Genomic DNA, 18,166 nt, shown 5'->3' with positions numbered 1-18,166 from the left:
CTACCTAGCTGGTGCACAGGTGTAGTCATTACTAATTAAGATGTGCTGCATTCATTCCTAACTGACAATTCTACAGATCTCAATGAGGCCTGGAAAACATGAACTGTTGTTAGATCTCGAGGATCTGTTTGGCCAGCTCTGCGATAGATGAACCCCTTCCTCAAATGGGACAGTCTGTCACTCTGTTAGACCTGTTAAAGAGGGCAGATCAGAGTATGCAGATAGAAAATAAGTATTATATATATGTGTGTGTGTATATATATATATATATATATATATATATATGTATGTATGTGTATGTATATATATATATATATATATATATATATAATTTATTTATTTTTTTCCTATTTTTTTTTTTTTATTTGTACACTTTTGTTTTCTTTAAAAAAAAAAAAAACCACATTGCCTGAGACAGACTTTTTCACTGCTGTTTGATGTCACTGTCTTCGGGTCACTTGGTCCATTTATACTGTAGTTCCAAATTGCTGAATCATCCAGACATGGTGGAATGTGGCATCATTTGAACCCAAGCCACATCGGACACAAACCATTCATCAGCTGTACTAAATGAAAAAATGTCTAGTTACACATGGCTGCTGGTGCATGCCTTTTGGTTTTATATTAATTAACAAGCAAAGCCAAGGTCAGCTGATTTGTGATTCAGTGTGCCTGGGTCAGCATTAGAAAAGCACTGCTCATGACTTTGACTTTGTAAGAAGCTGAAAACGTTATTTCATTGAAAGTAATGTGTAAAAAAGTATGTGTTTTAGTAAATGTTAGTGTTTCTGGGTTTGGATTAAGCAGGAACACTATGCTCATCAGAGATCATTTTGCGATTGCTTTCCTTGGGAGTCCCATCTCTAAATCTAGAACCAGGCCTAGTGCAGGAGAACCTGAACGGTTTCACTATAACAGTGAGACCACAAACATGTTTTTCTTTCCGTTTTTGGGGCTCTTCCATGGTCTTTGGGGCCAAGGTAATTAAGAACATTCAAATCCACCCTAGTGGTCAAATTATAATGGACTTTAAGGCCCCTGTCCAATATACTAAAGGGGAAAACAACATAAGACACAATTTTAAAATAAACTGTATTAGAATGAAAGATTAATCAGTAGTCCAGGGGTGGCCAACCAGTCAGAGGCAGAGCCAGAGCAAGAGTCAAGAGCAAGAGCCACTATCATGTGCGCAAATATGGGGGCGTGGCCTAGTTGTCACAAAGCCAAACCCTATTTTTGTGTGCACACCTTTCGGTATGACGTTTGTAGGCGTATAACCTCATATCATAACCCCGTTTTTCGTCATGTTGTAGAGTGCCACATACATTTAATGCCCTAGTACAGTGCCACATACATATAAAACACAAAAAAGGGTGCCTCCACAGTGCCAGATACACATGTCCCCAGTGCCAGATACATATGTCCCCACTGTGCCTGCTATGCCCCCAGTGCCAGATACATATGCCCCCACAGTGCCAGCTATGCCCCCAGTGCCAGATACACATGTCCCCGCTATGCCCCCAGTGCCAGATACACATTTCCCCAGTGCCTGCTATTCCCCAAGTGCCAGATATGCCCCCAGTGCCTGCTATGCCCCCAGTGCAGATACACATGTCCCCACAGTGCCTGCTATGCCCCCAGTGCCAGATACACATGTCCCCACAGTGCCTGCTATGCCCCCAGTGCCATATATGCCCCCAGCGCAGATACACATGTCCCCACAGTGCCTGCTATGCCCCCAGTGCCAGATACACGTCCCCACAGTGCCTGCTATGCCCCCACAGTGCCAGATACATCCCCAGTGCCTGTTGTACCCCAGTGCCAGATACACATGTCCCCACAGTGCCTGCTATGCCCCCAGTGCCAGATATGCCCCTAGTGCAGATACATATGTCCCCACAGTGCCTACTATGCCCCCAGTGCCAGATACAGGTCCCCAGAATGCCTGCTATGCCCCCACAGTGCCAGATATGTCCTCAGTGCCTGTTATGCCCCCAGTGCCAGATATGCCCCCAGTGCAGATACACATGTCCCCACAGTGCCTGCTATGTCCCCAGTGCCAGATACACATGTCCCAACAGAGCTTGCTATGCCCCAGTTCCAGATATGCCCCCAGTCCCTGCTATGCCCCCAGTGCAAGAAACACATGTCCCCACAGTGCTCACCAGCCACCACCACCCCCCAACCCCCCCCACCCCCCCCCCCCCCCCGCGCGCGTGTGTGTGTATTATTATTTTTAATATAGTTTTTCTTTTGTTTTAAGCAGTGCCCTGTGCATGGAGACTGCTTTGTTACAGTGTCTTCTGGGGGGGTTGGTATCCTGACCGCCCGTCACCAGTATTACAGCATTTAGATGCCCGGCGGGGGAGGGGGGGGGGGGGGAGGTCGAGCGCAACGAAGCACCTTGCGTGCTCGGTGGTGAGCTGCACTCGCCAAAGGTTCTATTCCCACTCTATGGGTGTCGTGGACACCCACGAGTGGGAATAGTCCCTGTTAGTTGGCATGCCGACTGTCGGGATTGTGAGAGGGAGGGATGTAGCCAGTCACATAACAACATCCCATTCTGGGGTTCCTTGTAGAAGAACATGTTTCCTGCTTATTTGTCCTTGTGCGAGTACTGGAGTTCGGAACGCAGGTAATAATCTCTGATAACTCCTTCTTTCTAACCCTCATAAATAACTGTGACACATAATTCTTTCTTAAATATGCGGAAACAACCATTTCTGCATGTTTTAAGTAGTGATGAGCGGGTTCGGTTTCTCGGAATCCGAACCCGCCGAACTTCAGCTTTTTTTACACGGGGCCGAGCAGGCTCGGATTCTCCCGCCTTGTTCGGTTAACCCGAGCGCGCCCGAACGTCATCATCCCGCTGTCGGATTCTCGCGAGGCTCGGATTCTATCGCGAGACTCGGATTCTATATAAGGAGCCGCGCGTCGCCGCCATTTTCACACGTGCATTGAGATTGATAGGGAGAGGACGTGGCTGGCGTCCTCTCCGTTTATAGAGAAGAGAGTGGAGAGTTAGAGACACTATTTACTAATTTTGGGGAGCATATTAGGACTGGAGTACTACTACTTGCTGATAGTGTGACCAGTGACCATTGACCACCAGTTTAATTAATCCGTTCTCTGCCTGAAAAAAAACGATACACAGTGTGACACAGTCACATACCATATCTGTGCTCAGCCTCAGTGTGCTGCATCATCATATGTAATACTGTATATCTGACTGTGCTGAGTGCTCACTGCTCACACAGCTTAATTGTGGGGGAGACTGGGGAGCAGTTAGAGCAGGAGTACATAAATAATACATTTTAAGTACAGTGCACACTTTTGCTGCCAGAGTGCCACACTGCCAGTGTGACTGACCAGTGACCACACTGACCACCATTATATTGTGATTGTCTGCTTAGGACGGAGTACTACTTGCTGATAGTGTGACCAGTGACCAGTGACCACCATCCGTTCTCTGCCTGAAAAAAAACGATACACAGTGTGACACAGTCACATACCATATCTGTGCTCAGCCTCAGTGTGCTGCATCATCATATGTAATACTGTATATCTGACTGTGCTGAGTGCTCACTGCTCACACAGCTTAATTGTGGGGGAGACTGGGGAGCAGTTAGAGCAGGAGTACATAAATAATATATTTTAAGTACAGTGCACACTTTTGCTGCCAGAGTGCCACTGCCAGTGTGACTGACCAGTGACCACTGACCACCAGTATATTGTGATTGTCTGCTGACCACCAGTATATTGTGATTGTCTGCCTGAAAAAGTTAAACACTCGTCGTGTGGTGTTTTTATAAACGCATTCTGCAGACAGTGTCCAGCAGGTCCGTCATTACATAATATATACCTGTCCGGCTGCAGTACTAGTGTGATATATATATATTTTAATTTTATCTCATTATCATCCAGTCTATATTAGCAGCAGACACAGTACGGTAGTCCACGGCTGTAGCTACCTCTGTGTCGGCAGTCGCTCGTCCATCCATAATTGTATACCACCTACCCGTGGTTTTTTTTTTTTTCTATCTTCTTGATACTAGTAGCTTACTTTAGGAGTCTGCAGTGCTGACAGACAGTGTCCAGCAGGTCCGTCATTACATAATATATACCTGTCCGGCTGCAGTACTAGTGTGATATATATATATATATATATTTTAATTTTATCTCATTATCATCCAGTCTATATTAGCAGCAGACACAGTACGGTAGTCCACGGCTGTAGCTACCTCTGTGTCGGCAGTCGCTCGTCCATCCATAATTGTATACCACCTACCCGTGGTTTTTTTTTTTTTTCTATCTTCTTGATACTAGTAGCTTACTTTAGGAGTCTGCAGTGCTGACAGACAGTGTCCAGCAGGTCCGTCATTACATAATATATACCTGTCCGGCTGCAGTACTAGTGTGATATATATATATATTTTAATTTTATCTCATTATCATCCAGTCTATATTAGCAGCAGACACAGTACGGTAGTCCACGGCTGTAGCTACCTCTGTGTCGGCAGTCGCTCGTCCATCCATAATTGTATACCACCTACCCGTGGTTTTTTTTTTTTCTATCTTCTTGATACTAGTAGCTTACTTTAGGAGTCTGCAGTGCTGACAGACAGTGTCCAGCAGATCCGTCATTACATAATATATACCTGTCCGGCTGCAGTACTAGTGTGATATATATATATATTTTAATTTTATCTCATTATCATCCAGTCTATATTAGCAGTAGACACAGTACGGTAGTCCACGGCTGTAGCTACCTCTGTGTCGGCAGTCGCTCGTCCATCCATAATTGTATACCACCTACCCGTGGTGTTTTTTTTTTCTATCTTCTTGATACTAGTAGCTTACTTTAGGAGTCTGCAGTGCTGACAGACAGTGTCCAGCAGGTCCGTCATTACATAATATATACCTGTCCGGCTGCAGTACTAGTGTGATATATATATATATTTTAATTTTATCTCATTATCATCCAGTCTATATTAGCAGCAGACACAGTACGGTAGTCCACGGCTGTAGCTACCTCTGTGTCGGCAGTCGCTCGTCATCCATAAGTATACTAGCATCCATCCATCTCCATTGTTTACCTGAGGTGCCTTTTAGTTGTGCCTATTAAAATATGGAGAACAAAAATGTTGAGGTTCCAAAAATAGGGAAAGATCAAGATCCACTTCCACCTCGTGCTGAAGCTGCTGCCACTAGTCATGGCCGAGACGATGAAATTCCATCAACGTCGTCTGCCAAGGCCGATGCCCAATGTCATAGTACAGAGCATGTAAAATCCAAAACACCAAATATCAGTAAAAAAAGGACTCAAAAATCTAAAATAAAATTGTCGGAGGAGAAGCGTAAACTTGCCAATATGCCATTTACCACACGGAGTGGCAAGGAACGGCTGAGGCCCTGGCCTATGTTCATGGCTAGTGGTTCAGCTTCACATGAGGATGGAAGCATTCAGCCTCTCGCTAGAAAAATGAAAAGACTCAAGCTGGCAAAAGCACAGCAAAGAACTGTGCGTTCTTCGAAATCCCAAATCCACAAGGAGAGTCCAATTGTGTCGGTTGCGATGCCTGACCTTCCCAACACTGGACGTGAAGAGCATGCGCCTTCCACCATTTGCACGCCCCCTGCAAGTGCTGGAAGGAGCACCCGCAGTCCAGTTCCTGATAGTCAGATTGAAGATGTCAGTGTTGAAGTACACCAGGATGAGGAGGATATGGGTGTTGCTGGCGCTGGGGAGGAAATTGACAAGGATGATTCTGATGGTGAGGTGGTTTGTTTAAGTCAGGCACCTGGGGAGACACCTGTTGTCCATGGGAGGAATATGGCCATTGACATGCCTGGTGAAAATACCAAAAAAAATCAGCTCTTCGGTGTGGAAGTATTTCAACAGAAATGCGGACAACATTTGTCAAGCCGTGTGTTGCCTTTGTCAAGCTGTAATAAGTAGGGGTAAGGACGTTAACCACCTCGGAACATCCTCCCTTATACGTCACCTGCAGCGCATTCATAATAAGTCAGTGACAAGTTCAAAAACTTTGGGCGACAGCAGAAGCAGTCCACTGACCAGTAAATCCCTTCCTCTTGTAACCAAGCTCACGCAAACCACCCCACCAACTCCCTCCGTGTCAATTTCCTCCTTCCCCAGGAATGCCAATAGTCCTGCAGGCCATGTCACTGGCAATTCTGACGAGTCCTCTCCTGTCTGGGATTCCTCTGATGCATCCTTGCGTGTAACGCCTACTGCTGCTGGCGCTGCTGTTGTTGCTGCTGGGAGTCGATGGTCATCCCAGAGGGGAAGTCGTAAGACCACTTTTACTACTTCCACCAAGCAATTGACTGTCCAACAGTCCTTTGCGAGGAAGATGAAATATCACAGCAGTCATCCTGCTGCAAAGCGGATAACTGAGACCTTGGCATCCTGGGTGGTGAGAAACGTGGTTCCGGTATCCATCATTACTGCAGAGCCAACTAGAGACTTGTTGGAGGTACTGTGTCCCCGGTACCAAATACCATCTAGGTTCCATTTCTCTAGGCAGGCGATACCGAAAATGTACACAGACCTCAGAAAAAGAGTCACCAGTGTCCTAAAAAATGCAGCTGTACCCAATGTCCACTTAACCACGGACATGTGGACAAGTGGAGCAGGGCAGGGTCAGGACTATATGACTGTGACAGCCCACTGGGTAGATGTATGGACTCCTGCCGCAAGAACAGCAGCGGCGGCACCAGTAGCAGCATCTCGCAAACGCCAACTCTTTCCTAGGCAGGCTACGCTTTGTATCACCGGTTTCCAGAATACGCACACAGCTGAAAACCTCTTACGGCAACTGAGGAAGATCATCGCGGAATGGCTTACCCCAATTGGACTCTCCTGTGGATTTGTGGCATCGGACAACGCCAGCAATATTGTGTGTGCATTAAATCTGGGCAAATTCCAGCACGTCCCATGTTTTGCACATACCTTGAATTTGGTGGTGCAGAATTATTTAAAAAACGAGAGGGGCGTGCAAGAGATGCTGTCGGTGGCCAGAAGAATTGCGGGACACTTTCGGCGTACAGGCACCACGTACAGAAGACTGGAGCAACACCAAAAACGCCTGAACCTGCCCTGCCATCATCTGAAGCAAGAAGTGGTAACGAGGTGGAATTCAACCCTCTATATGCTTCAGAGGTTGGAGGAGCAGCAAAAGGCCATTCAAGCCTATACAACTGAGCACGATATAGGAGGTGGAATGCACCTGTCTCAAGCGCAGTGGAGAATGATTTCAACGTTGTGCAAGGTTCTGCAACCTTTTGAACTTGCCACACGTGAACTCAGTTCAGACACTGCCAGCCTGAGTCAGGTCATTCCCCTCATCAGGCTTTTGCAGAAGAAGCTGGAGACATTGAAGGAGGAGCTAACACAGAGCGATTCCGCTAGGCATGTGGGACTTGTGGATGGAGCCCTTAATTCGCTTAACAAGGATTCACGTGTGGTCAATCTGTTGAAATCAGAGCACTACATTTTGTCCGCCGTGCTCGATCCTAGATTTAAAACCTACCTTGGATCTCTCTTTCCGGCAGACACAAGTCTGCTGGGGTTCAAAGACCTGCTGGTGAGAAAATTGTCAAGTCAAGCGGAACGCGACCTGTCAACATCTCCTCCTTCACATTCTCCCGCAACTGGGGGTGCGAGGAAAAGGCTCAGAATTCCGAGCCCACCCGCTGGCGGTGATGCAGGGCAGTCTGGAGCGACTGCTGATGCTGACATCTGGTCCGGACTGAAGGACCTGCCAACGATTACGGACATGTCGTCTACTGGCACTGCATATGATTCTCTCCCCATTGAAAGAATAGTGGAGGATTATATGAGTGACCGCATCCAAGTAGGCACGTCAGACAGTCCGTACTTATACTGGCAGGAAAAAGAGGCAATTTGGAGGCCCTTGCACAAACTGGCTTTATTCTACCTAAGTTGCCCTCCCACAAGTGTGTACTCCGAAAGAGTGTTTAGTGCCGCCGCTCACCTTGTCAGCAATCGGCGTACGAGGTTACTTCCAGAAAATGTGGAGAAGATGATGTTCATTAAAATGAATTATAATCAATTCCTCCGTGGAGACATTGACCAGCAGCAATTGCCTCCACAAAGTACACAGGGAGCTGAGATGGTGGATTCCAGTGGGGACGAATTGATAATCTGTGAGGAGGGGGATGTACACGGTGATATATCGGAGGATGATGATGAGGTGGACAACTTGCCTCTGTAGAGCCAGTTTGTGCAAGGAGAGATTAATTGCTTCTTTTTTGGTGGGGGTCCAAACCAACCCGTCATTTCAGTCACAGTCGTGTGGCAGACCCTGTCACTGAAATGATGGGTTGGTTAAAGTGTGCATGTCCTGTTTATACAACATAAGGGTGGGTGGGAGGGCCCAAGGACAATTCCATCTTGCACCTCTTTTTTCTTTAATTTTTCTTTGCGTCATGTGCTGTTTGGGGAGTATTTTTTTGAAGGGCCATCCTGCGTGACACTGCAGTGCCACTCCTAGATGGGCCAGGTGTTTGTGTCGGCCACTAGGGTCGCTTAGCTTACTCACACAGCTACCTCATTGCGCCTCTTTTTTTTCTTCTTTGCGTCATGTGCTGTTTGGGGAGTGTTTTTTGAAGGGCCATCCTGCGTGACACTGCAGTGCCACTCCTAGATGGGCCAGGTGTTTGTGTCGGCCACTAGGGTCGCTTAGCTTACTCACACAGCTACCTCATTGCGCCTCTTTTTTTCTTTGCGTCATGTGCTGTTTGGGGGGTGTTTTTTGGAAGGGCCATCCTGCGTGACACTGCAGTGCCACTCCTAGATGGGCCAGGTGTTTGTGTCGGCCACTTGGGTCGTTGAGCTTAGTCACACAGCTACCTCATTGCGCCTCTTTTTTTCTTTGCATCATGTGCTGTTTGGGGAGTGTTTTTTGGAAGGGCCATCCTGCGTGACACTGCAGTGCCACTCCTAGATGGGCCAGGTGTTTGTGTCGGCCACTTGGGTCGTTGAGCTTAGTCACACAGCTACCTCATTGCGCCTCTTTTTTTCTTTGCGTCATGTGCTGTTTGGGGAGTGTTTTTTGGAAGGGCCATCCTGCGTGACACTGCAGTGCCACTCCTAGATGGGCCAGGTGTTTGTGTCGGCCACTTGGGTCGCTTAGCTTAGTCATCCAGCGACCTCGGTGCAAATTTTAGGACTAAAAATAATAGTGTGAGGTCTGAGGTGTTCAGAATAGACTGAAAATGAGTGGAAATTATGGTTTTTGAGGTTAATAATACTTTGGGATCAAAATGACCCCCAAATTCTATGATTTAAGCTGTTTTTTAGGGTTTTTTGAAAAAAACACCCGAATCCAAAACACACCCGAATCCGACCAAAAAAATTCGGTGAGGTTTTGCCAAAACGCGTTCGAACCCAAACACGGCCGCGGAACCGAACCCAAAACCAAAACACAAAACCCGAAAAATTTCAAGTGCACATCCCTAGTTTTAAGTAGAGAATTACCGTAGTTTGATAAATAGGCCTCATACACTATATACTACTGTTTGCTTTTACCAGTTCATACTATCAGGCAAGCTAGACAAGGATACAATTAGCCAAAACACATGCATACAGTATATTGTTGCTACAATAACGAGCTCTAGAAATATACAATCAGCATACTTGATGAGTGTAGTCTGGGACAATTGTTTGGAAGTGAGGTTGCACTTGTTTTCTGGCTGATGCTGTCTAGGGACACAAATTCATGCAGGTCTCCAAATTAAAAGGTGTGACATACACAGTCTGCACAGGTGCTGTCCCTGACATTAAAAAGGACTTTACAATACTGGAGTTGTCTCAGGCTACTATACTATGCCATTATTAGTAGTAGGTAGAGAAATATTCAAATTACGCATAATATGAGTACTTTACATCTGCAGGGAGACCACTAGTTCAGATGGACCATCTCCGCCATCAGGAGGTGATATTGGGGGTCATTCCGAGCTGATTGCTAGCTGCCGTTGTACGCAGCGCAGCAATCAGGCTAAAAATCGGGATTTCTGCACATGCGTATGCACCGCAATGCGCAGGCATGTCGTACAGGTACAATGAGCATCGTGGGTTTGCACAGAGTCTAACGAACATTCCTGTCGCACGGCCGAAACGCAGGAAGATTGACATGAAGTGGGCGTTTCTGGATGTCAACTGACCATTTTCAGGAAGTGCTTAGAAAAACGCAGGCGTGGCAGAAAAAATGCAGGCGTGGCTGGGCGTTCGCTGGGCGGGTGTGTGACGTCAAAAGCCGTCCCTCCATCCTTAGAATCAGCGCACACGAAGAGTAACTACAGGGCTGGTCTTGTTTTGCACAAAAAGATTTTGCACTTCTGCAAAGCGAAAATACACTCCCAGTGGGTGGCGACAATGCGTTTGCACGGCTGCTAAAAACTGCAGCGGGCGATCAACTCGGAATGACCCCCATTGCCTGTAGCAACAAGCAGATTCTAGCTATTATCTTCTAGAAGGTGGTAGAATCTGATTGGTTGCTATGGGCAACATCTCCATTTCTATAAACCCACACTTTAGTAATTACTCTGCTGCATCTTGAACACATACGAACTCTGGAATTCTGGGAGAATCTTCCCACTCAAGACTGTGCATAACCTTGGATCTCATATACACTAAGGCAGAGATATACTAAGCAGTGAAAAGAGTGGAGAAGTGAGCCAGTGGAGAAGTTGCCCATGGAAACCTATCAGCATTAAAGTAATATTTATAATTTGCATACTAGAATAATATGCAGAGCAGCTGATTGGTTGCCATGGGTAACATCTCCATGGGCTCACTTCTCCACTTTTTTCACTGCTTAGTTCATCTCCCCCTAATACCCCTTTCACACCGCTGCGCACAAATAACCCGGTAAATTGCTGAATCGACGAGGATCGATGTGTGGTGTGAAAGGAAAGGTCAGGCAACCCGGGAATAAAGCAGGGTTATTCCCAAGTTATTACCAGGTCAGGTGCGGTGTGAACGGGTTACCCAGGTCAATGCGACCCGGGACCCGTTCACAGTATGGAGCAGGCGGCATGGAGATGATCTCATCTCCAAGCACCGCCTCCGCACCCGCCCTTGATGACGTCGGCGCAGCCTCTGCTACAGTCCCCAATGGCAACCTGACCCGGCATATTGCCGGGTTGCGTTGCCAGACTGAAAGGGTTCTCATGGCGGGTTGCACCTGGGAAGGACCTGTATACAATTCCCGGGTGCGACCTGTGATTGCGATGTGAAAGCGATATTAGTCAGGTACCTGCTATAATACTTACCTTCTTTAGTCATTGCATATCTTTTGTGCATCTGACCCTCTTTGGAACTAGATACTGGCTAGACACTCTCTAAGGGGTCTATGTACTAAGGGCCTGATTCAGACCTGATCTCTGCTGTGCATTTTTACACAGCGGGCGATTATCGATAGACTGTGCATGTGAATGCACCGCAATGCACACGATCTTCGCCAAACAACAACAGGCATCGCCGAACAGTGACAGGCTGGTGCAAAAATTTTAATTGCATGCCGTACGCATGCTGATTGACAGGAGGAAGCCATTTCTGGGTGTTAACTGACCATTTTCAGGGAGTGTCAGGGAAAATGCAGGCGTTCCCAAGCATTTTCAGGGAAGGTGTGTGACGTCAGTTCCGGACCCGTCCAGCCTGTTCTCTTCGCACTGTAGGAGTAAGTCCTGGGCTGCGCACAGACTGCAGACACTAGTAAAAATATTCGATGGTGAGTGTGGTGCGAACAAATTTGCAGCTGTCCGTTGACTGAGGGATATTTGTAGCATGGCGTACACATGCGATCGCACACTTGCACGGGTGAATATACACTCCCGTTGGGCAAATTAGCAGCACAGCAATCAGGTCTGAATTAGGCCCTAACTCTTGGAGATAAGGGGGTCATTCTGAGTTGATCGTAGTTGTGCCAAATTTAGCACAGCTATGATCGTTAACTCAGACATGCGGGGGGACGCCTAGCACAGGGCTAATCCGCCCCGCATGTCAGTGCCGGCCCCCCCGCACAAATACAAAAGCATTGCACAGAGGCGATGCCTTTGTATCTGTGGAGTTACTCCCGGCCAGGGCAGCTACTGCGGCTGGCCGGGAGTTGCTCGTCACTCCTGCTGGCCGCAGCCGCCGCGGCCCGTCCCCCCAATGGTCCGGCCACGCCTGCGTTGGCCGGATCGCTCCCCCTAAACGGCAGCTTAACGCTGCCGTTCAGCCCCATCCCACCTAGCGACCGCCTCTGTCTCAGAGGCGATCACAAGGTAACGAAAGCTGCCATGCGCCGGCGCACTGCGCATTTCCGACCCGATCACTGCGCTGCGACAAACTGCAGCGAGCAATCGGGTCGGAATGACCCCCAAAGTGTACAGAGATTACGTACCAGTCAATGAGCACCTAACTGTCATGTTACTGTCTGTGTTTAAAAAATGACAGGAGCTGGTTGGTTAGTACTTTGGGGTCTATTTACTAAGCCTTAGGGTGTGTACACACGGTGAGATATTTTGTTTCGATTTTGACTATATAGTCAAAATCGGAGGAAAAGTTAGTGCAGATCGCAAGGTGAAAGTCACCTTGCGTTCCTGTCGATCCCGATGCGCAGTCCCACCAGGTCGGCATCGCAAGAAAAGATATACTGTGCAGGCAAGTCAATCCTTGCTAGATCGTTGTACTATCTAGTTCATCTCACATGTCAATGACATCTCACATAAGCCAAAATCGTAAACACACATAGGCCCTCATTTCGAGATGTTCGCTCGTTAGTGGTTTTCGCAACGGAGTGATTTGTTGCAAACTGCGTATGCCCAATGTTTGCAGTGCGTCTGTGCCAAGTAAATTTGCCAAAAAGTTAGGTATTTTACTCACGGCTTAACAAAGAAATTTCTTTGTTCTGGTGATCGGAGTGTGATTGACAGGAAGTGGGTGTTTCTGGGCGGAAACTGGCCGTTTTATGGGTGTGTGCGGAAAAACGCTGCCGTTTCTGGGAAAAACGCGGGAGTGGCTGGAGAAACGGGGGAGTGTCTGGGCGAACGCTGGGTGTGTTTGTGACGTCAAACCAGGAACGAAACTGACTGAACTGATCGCAGTGGCAGAGTAAGTCCCGAGCTACTCAGAAACTGCAAATAAATTTCTATTCGCAATTATGCGAATCTTTCGTTCGCAATTCTGCAAAGCTAAGATACACTCCCAGTAGGCGGCGGCTTAGCGTGTGCAAAGCTGCTAAAAGCAGCTAGCGAGCGAACAACTCGGAATGAGGGCTCTAGTCCATATCTCAAGAAAAGTTAGTCAAAATCGGTGGTGCTGGGCTCCGGGGAGCTCAAGGGAAATCGCAAGTGAAAATCGGGCATAGCACACCCTAAGGGGTGTGTACACACGGTGAGATCCTTGCTATGCCCAATTTTCACTTGCGATTTCCCTTGAACTCCCTGGAGCCCAGATAGCACAGATTTTGACTAACTTTTCTTGAGATATGGACTATGGGGGTAATTCTGAGTTGATCGCAGCAGCAAGTTTGTTAGCAGTTGGGCAAAACCATGGGGGTCATTCCGAGTTGTTCGCTAGCAAGCTGATTTTTGCAGATTTGCTCACGCTAAGCCGCCGCCTACTGGGAGTGAATCTTAGCTTCTTAAAATTGCGAACGATGTATTCGCAATATTGCGATTACACACCTTGTAGCAGTTTCTGAGTAGCTCCAGACTTACTCGGCATCTGCGATCAGTTCAGTGCTTGTCGTTCCTGGTTTGACGTCACAAACACACCCAGTGTTCGCCCAGACACTCCCCCGTTTCTCCAGCCACTCCTGCGTTTTTTCCGGAAACGGTAGCGTTTTTTCCCACACGCCCATAAAACGGCCAGTTTCCGCCCAGAAACACCCACTTCTTGTCAATCACATTACGATCGCCAGAACGATGAAAAAGCCGTGAGTAAAATTCCTAACTGCATAGCAAATTTACTTGGCGCAGTCGCAGTGCGAACATTGCGCATGCGCACTAAGCGGAAAATCGCTGCGATGCGAAGATTTTTACCGAGCGAACAACTCGGAATGACCACCCATGTGCACTGCAGGGGGGGCAGATATAACATGTGCAGAAAGAGTTAGATTTGGGTGGGTTATTTTATTTCTGTGCAGGGTAAATACTGGCTGCTTTATTTTTACACTGCAAATTAGATTGCAGATTGAACACACCACACCCAAATCTAACTCTCTCTGCACATGTTAAATCTGCCTCCCTTGCAGTGCACATGGTTTTGCCCAACTGCTAAAAAATTTCCTGCTGCGATCAATTTGGAATTACCCCCTATGTGTGCTTACGATTTTGGCTTATGTGAGATGTCATTGACATGTGAGATGAACTAGATAGTACACCGATCTAGCAAGGATTGACTTGCCTGCACAGTCTATATTTTCTTGCGATGCCGACCTGGCAGGACCGCGCATCGGGATCAAATCGGGATCACAAGGTGACTTTCACCTTGCGATCTGCACTAACTTTTCTTGCGAATTTGACTATATAGTCAAAATTGAAAGAAAATATCTCACCGTGTGTACACACCCTTAGACCGAGATAAAGTTGACAGAGATAAGGTTACCAGCTGACCAGCTCCTAACTTCCATGTTACAGGATGTGTTTGAAAAATGACAGTTAGGAGCTGGTTGGCTGGTACTGGTACAGGTAACACACTGGGTGACTCACCAATCGCTCCTGCTGCTCTTCCTTCAGTACTGTGGGAGAGACGTCATGACATCTCTCCCTACACTTTCAGTGTGCCAAGCAGTGACTGACCTAGATGGAAGGCAGAGCTCCGGATTCTGCTAAATGCTGACAGAAGGGAGTCAGCTGCAGTGCTGTAATCAATGTATGCAGCGGTGCTATACATCCACCACAGTGGGCAGCGGCAGCGCTGCAGCTGGCAGCAGGTGTCAGGTCATCATGGTGGATATGGAGGTGTTGGTTCTCCGCTTACAGTGCCTATGCGCTGTTAGCTGAGCACATTCTGCACACACCTAGTTACGGCTTTGCCACAGGGCATACTGTACACTGGACTAAAACCCACTCTGTCTCATTTCAATCTTGCTGAGCAGGATGATATCCTATTTCTACACTGCTCTGCAAACGTAGGTGCACTGGTATGTCTACTCCAGGTGTTCCCAAACTCAGGGGTATATTTACTAAGCTCCCGATTTTGACCGAGATGCCGTTTTTTCTTCAAAGTGTCATCTCGGTTAATCTCGGTCATTTACTAAACACTAATCACGGCAGTGATGAGGGCATTCGTAATTTTTTGCTAGTTCAGGTAAAAAATTACGAATGAATACACCATCGGTCAAATTACGCCTGTTTAGATATGAATCTCGGTCATTTACTAAGAAGTGCAAAGCAAAAAAACACAAAACACTGCCGTGAAAAATTACAACTCGTAAAAAAGTCCTAAAAAAAAACAGACCTGCTTTTTTTTTCCGTGATTTGAGATGCATGCAGGGATCCATGAGATCCGTGCATGTATATCAGTGGGAAGGGGTGGGAAAGTGCTTATTTTTGCCAAAAAAATTGCGTGGGGTCCCCCCTCCTAAGCATAACCAGCCTCGGGCTCTTTGAGCCGATCCTGGTTGCAGAAATATGGGGAAAAAAATGACAGGGGTACCCCCATATTTAAGCAACCAGCATCGGGCTCTGCGCCTGGTCCTGGTCCCAAAAATACGGGGGACAAAAAGAGTAGGGGTCCCCCGTATTTTTAAAACCAGCACCGGGCTCCACTAGCTGGACAGATAATGCCACAGCCGGGGGTCACTTTTATACAGCGCCCTGCGGCCGTGGCATCAAAAATCCAACTAGTCACCCCTGGCCGGGGTACCCTGGGGGAGTGGGAACCCCTTCAATCAAGGGGTCCCCCCCCCCAGCCACCCAAGGGCCAGGGGTGAAGCCCGAGGCTGTCCCCCCCCATCCAATGGGCTGCGGATGGGAGGGCTGATAGCCTTTGTTGTAAAATAAAAGATATTGTTTTTAGTAGCAGTACTACAAGTCCCAGCAAGCCTCCCCCGCATGCTGGTACTTGGAGAACCACAAGTACCAGCATGCGGCGGAAAAACGGGCCCGCTGGTACCTGTAGTACTACCACTAAAAAAATACCCAAAAAAACACAAGACACACACACCGTGAAAGTATAATTTTATTACATACATACACACATACATACATACTTACCTTATGTTCTCACGCAGGTCGGTCCTCTTCTCCAGTAGAATCCAAGGGCTACCTGTTGAAGAAATTCTACTCACCAGATCCATGGGTCCAGGCTCCTCGGCAAATCCAGGGTTAATCCACGTACTTGAATAAAAAAAAAAAACGGTGTCCCGACCACGAACTGAAAGGGGACCCATGTTTGCACATGGGTCACCTTCCCACGAATGCCAGAAACCCACTTTGACTTCTGTCTAAGTGGGTTTCTTCAGCCAATCAGGGAGTGCCACGTTGTAGCACTCTCCTGATCAGCTGTGTGCTGCTGTCCTCACTGACAGGCGGCACACGGCAGTGTTACAATGTAGCGCCTATGCGCTCCATTGTAACCAATGCTGGGAACTTTCTGCTCAGCGGTGACGTCACTTTAGGTCAACCGCAGGGCAGAAAGTTCCCATCATTGGTTACAATGTAGCGCATAGGCGCTACATTGTAACACTGCCGCGTGCTGCCTGTCAGTGAGGACAGCAGCACACAGCTGATCAGGAGAGTGCTACAACGTGGCACTCCCTGATTGGCTGAAGAAACCCACTTAGACAGAAGTCAAAGTGGGTTTCTGGCATTCGTGGGAAGGTGACCCATGTGCAAACATGGGTCCCCTTTCAGTTCGTGGTCGGGACACCGTTTTTTTTTATTTATTCAAGTACGTGGATTAACCCTGGATTTGCCGAGGAGCCTGGACCCATGGATCTGGTGAGTAGAATTTCTTCAACAGGTAGCCCTTGGATTCTACTGGAGAAGAGGACCGACCTGCGTGAGAACATAAGGTAAGTATGTATGTATGTGTGTATGTATGTAATAAAATTATACTTTCACGGTGTGTGTGTCTTGTGTTTTTTTGGGTATTTTTTTAGTGGTAGTACTACAGGTACCAGCGGGCCCGTTTTTCCGCCGCATGCTGGTACTTGTGGTTCTCCAAGTACCAGCATGCGGGGGAGGCTTGCTGGGACTTGTAGTACTGCTACTAAAAACAATATCTTTTCATTATCACAAATGGCTATCAGCCTCCCCATCCGCAGCCCATTGGATGGGGGGGGACAGCCTCGGGCTTCACCCCTGGCCCTTGGGTGGCTGGGGGGGACACCCCTTGATTGAAGAGGTCCCCACTCCCCCAGGGTACCCCGGCCAGGGGTGACTAGTTGGATTTTTGATGCCACGGCCGCAGGGCACTGTATAAAAGTGACCCCCGGCTGTGGCATTATCTGTCCAGCTAGTGGAGCCCGGTGCTGGTTTTAAAAATACGGGGGACCCCTACTCTTTTTGTCCCCCGTATTTTTGGAACCAGGACCAGGCGCAGAGCCCGATGCTGGTTGCTTAAATATGGGGGAACCCCTGTCAATTTTTTCCCCATATTTCTGCAACCAGGATCGGCTCAAAGAGCCCAAGGCTGGTTATGCTTAGGAGGGGGGACCCCACGCATTTTTTTTTGTGATTTTACATTGTTTAATAAAAAAAAAAAAAAATAAGAACCCCAGCACGGATCACACAGATCCGGCCGAGATTGATTGTAAAAAAAAACGGCAGTGTTTTGCTAATCACTGCCGTAAAAATAGGTAAAAAAAAACGAATGACATCGACATCGGAAGCAAAGAAAAATACGAATACGACAGCTTAGTAAATCCATCGTAATCAATTCAAAAAGTTGCAGTTTTACACTGTCGATGTCATTCGTGATTGAACTTTGACCTATTTTCGGAAATTACGAATCTTAGTAAATATACCCCTCAGTCCTCAGGACCCCAAACAGTTCATGTTTTACAGATCACCCAGCAGGTGCACAATTATATTCATTACTCACTGACACATTTTGAAAGATCCACATGTGGATATATTTATTTCACATGTGATTCTATGAGGAGACTTGGAAAACAGTAACTTT

This window comes from Pseudophryne corroboree, chromosome 3, assembly GCF_028390025.1.
Source record: "Pseudophryne corroboree isolate aPseCor3 chromosome 3, aPseCor3.hap2, whole genome shotgun sequence".
NCBI classification, from domain to species: domain Eukaryota; kingdom Metazoa; phylum Chordata; class Amphibia; order Anura; family Myobatrachidae; genus Pseudophryne; species Pseudophryne corroboree.
Note: the sequence above shows the minus strand (reverse complement) of the source record.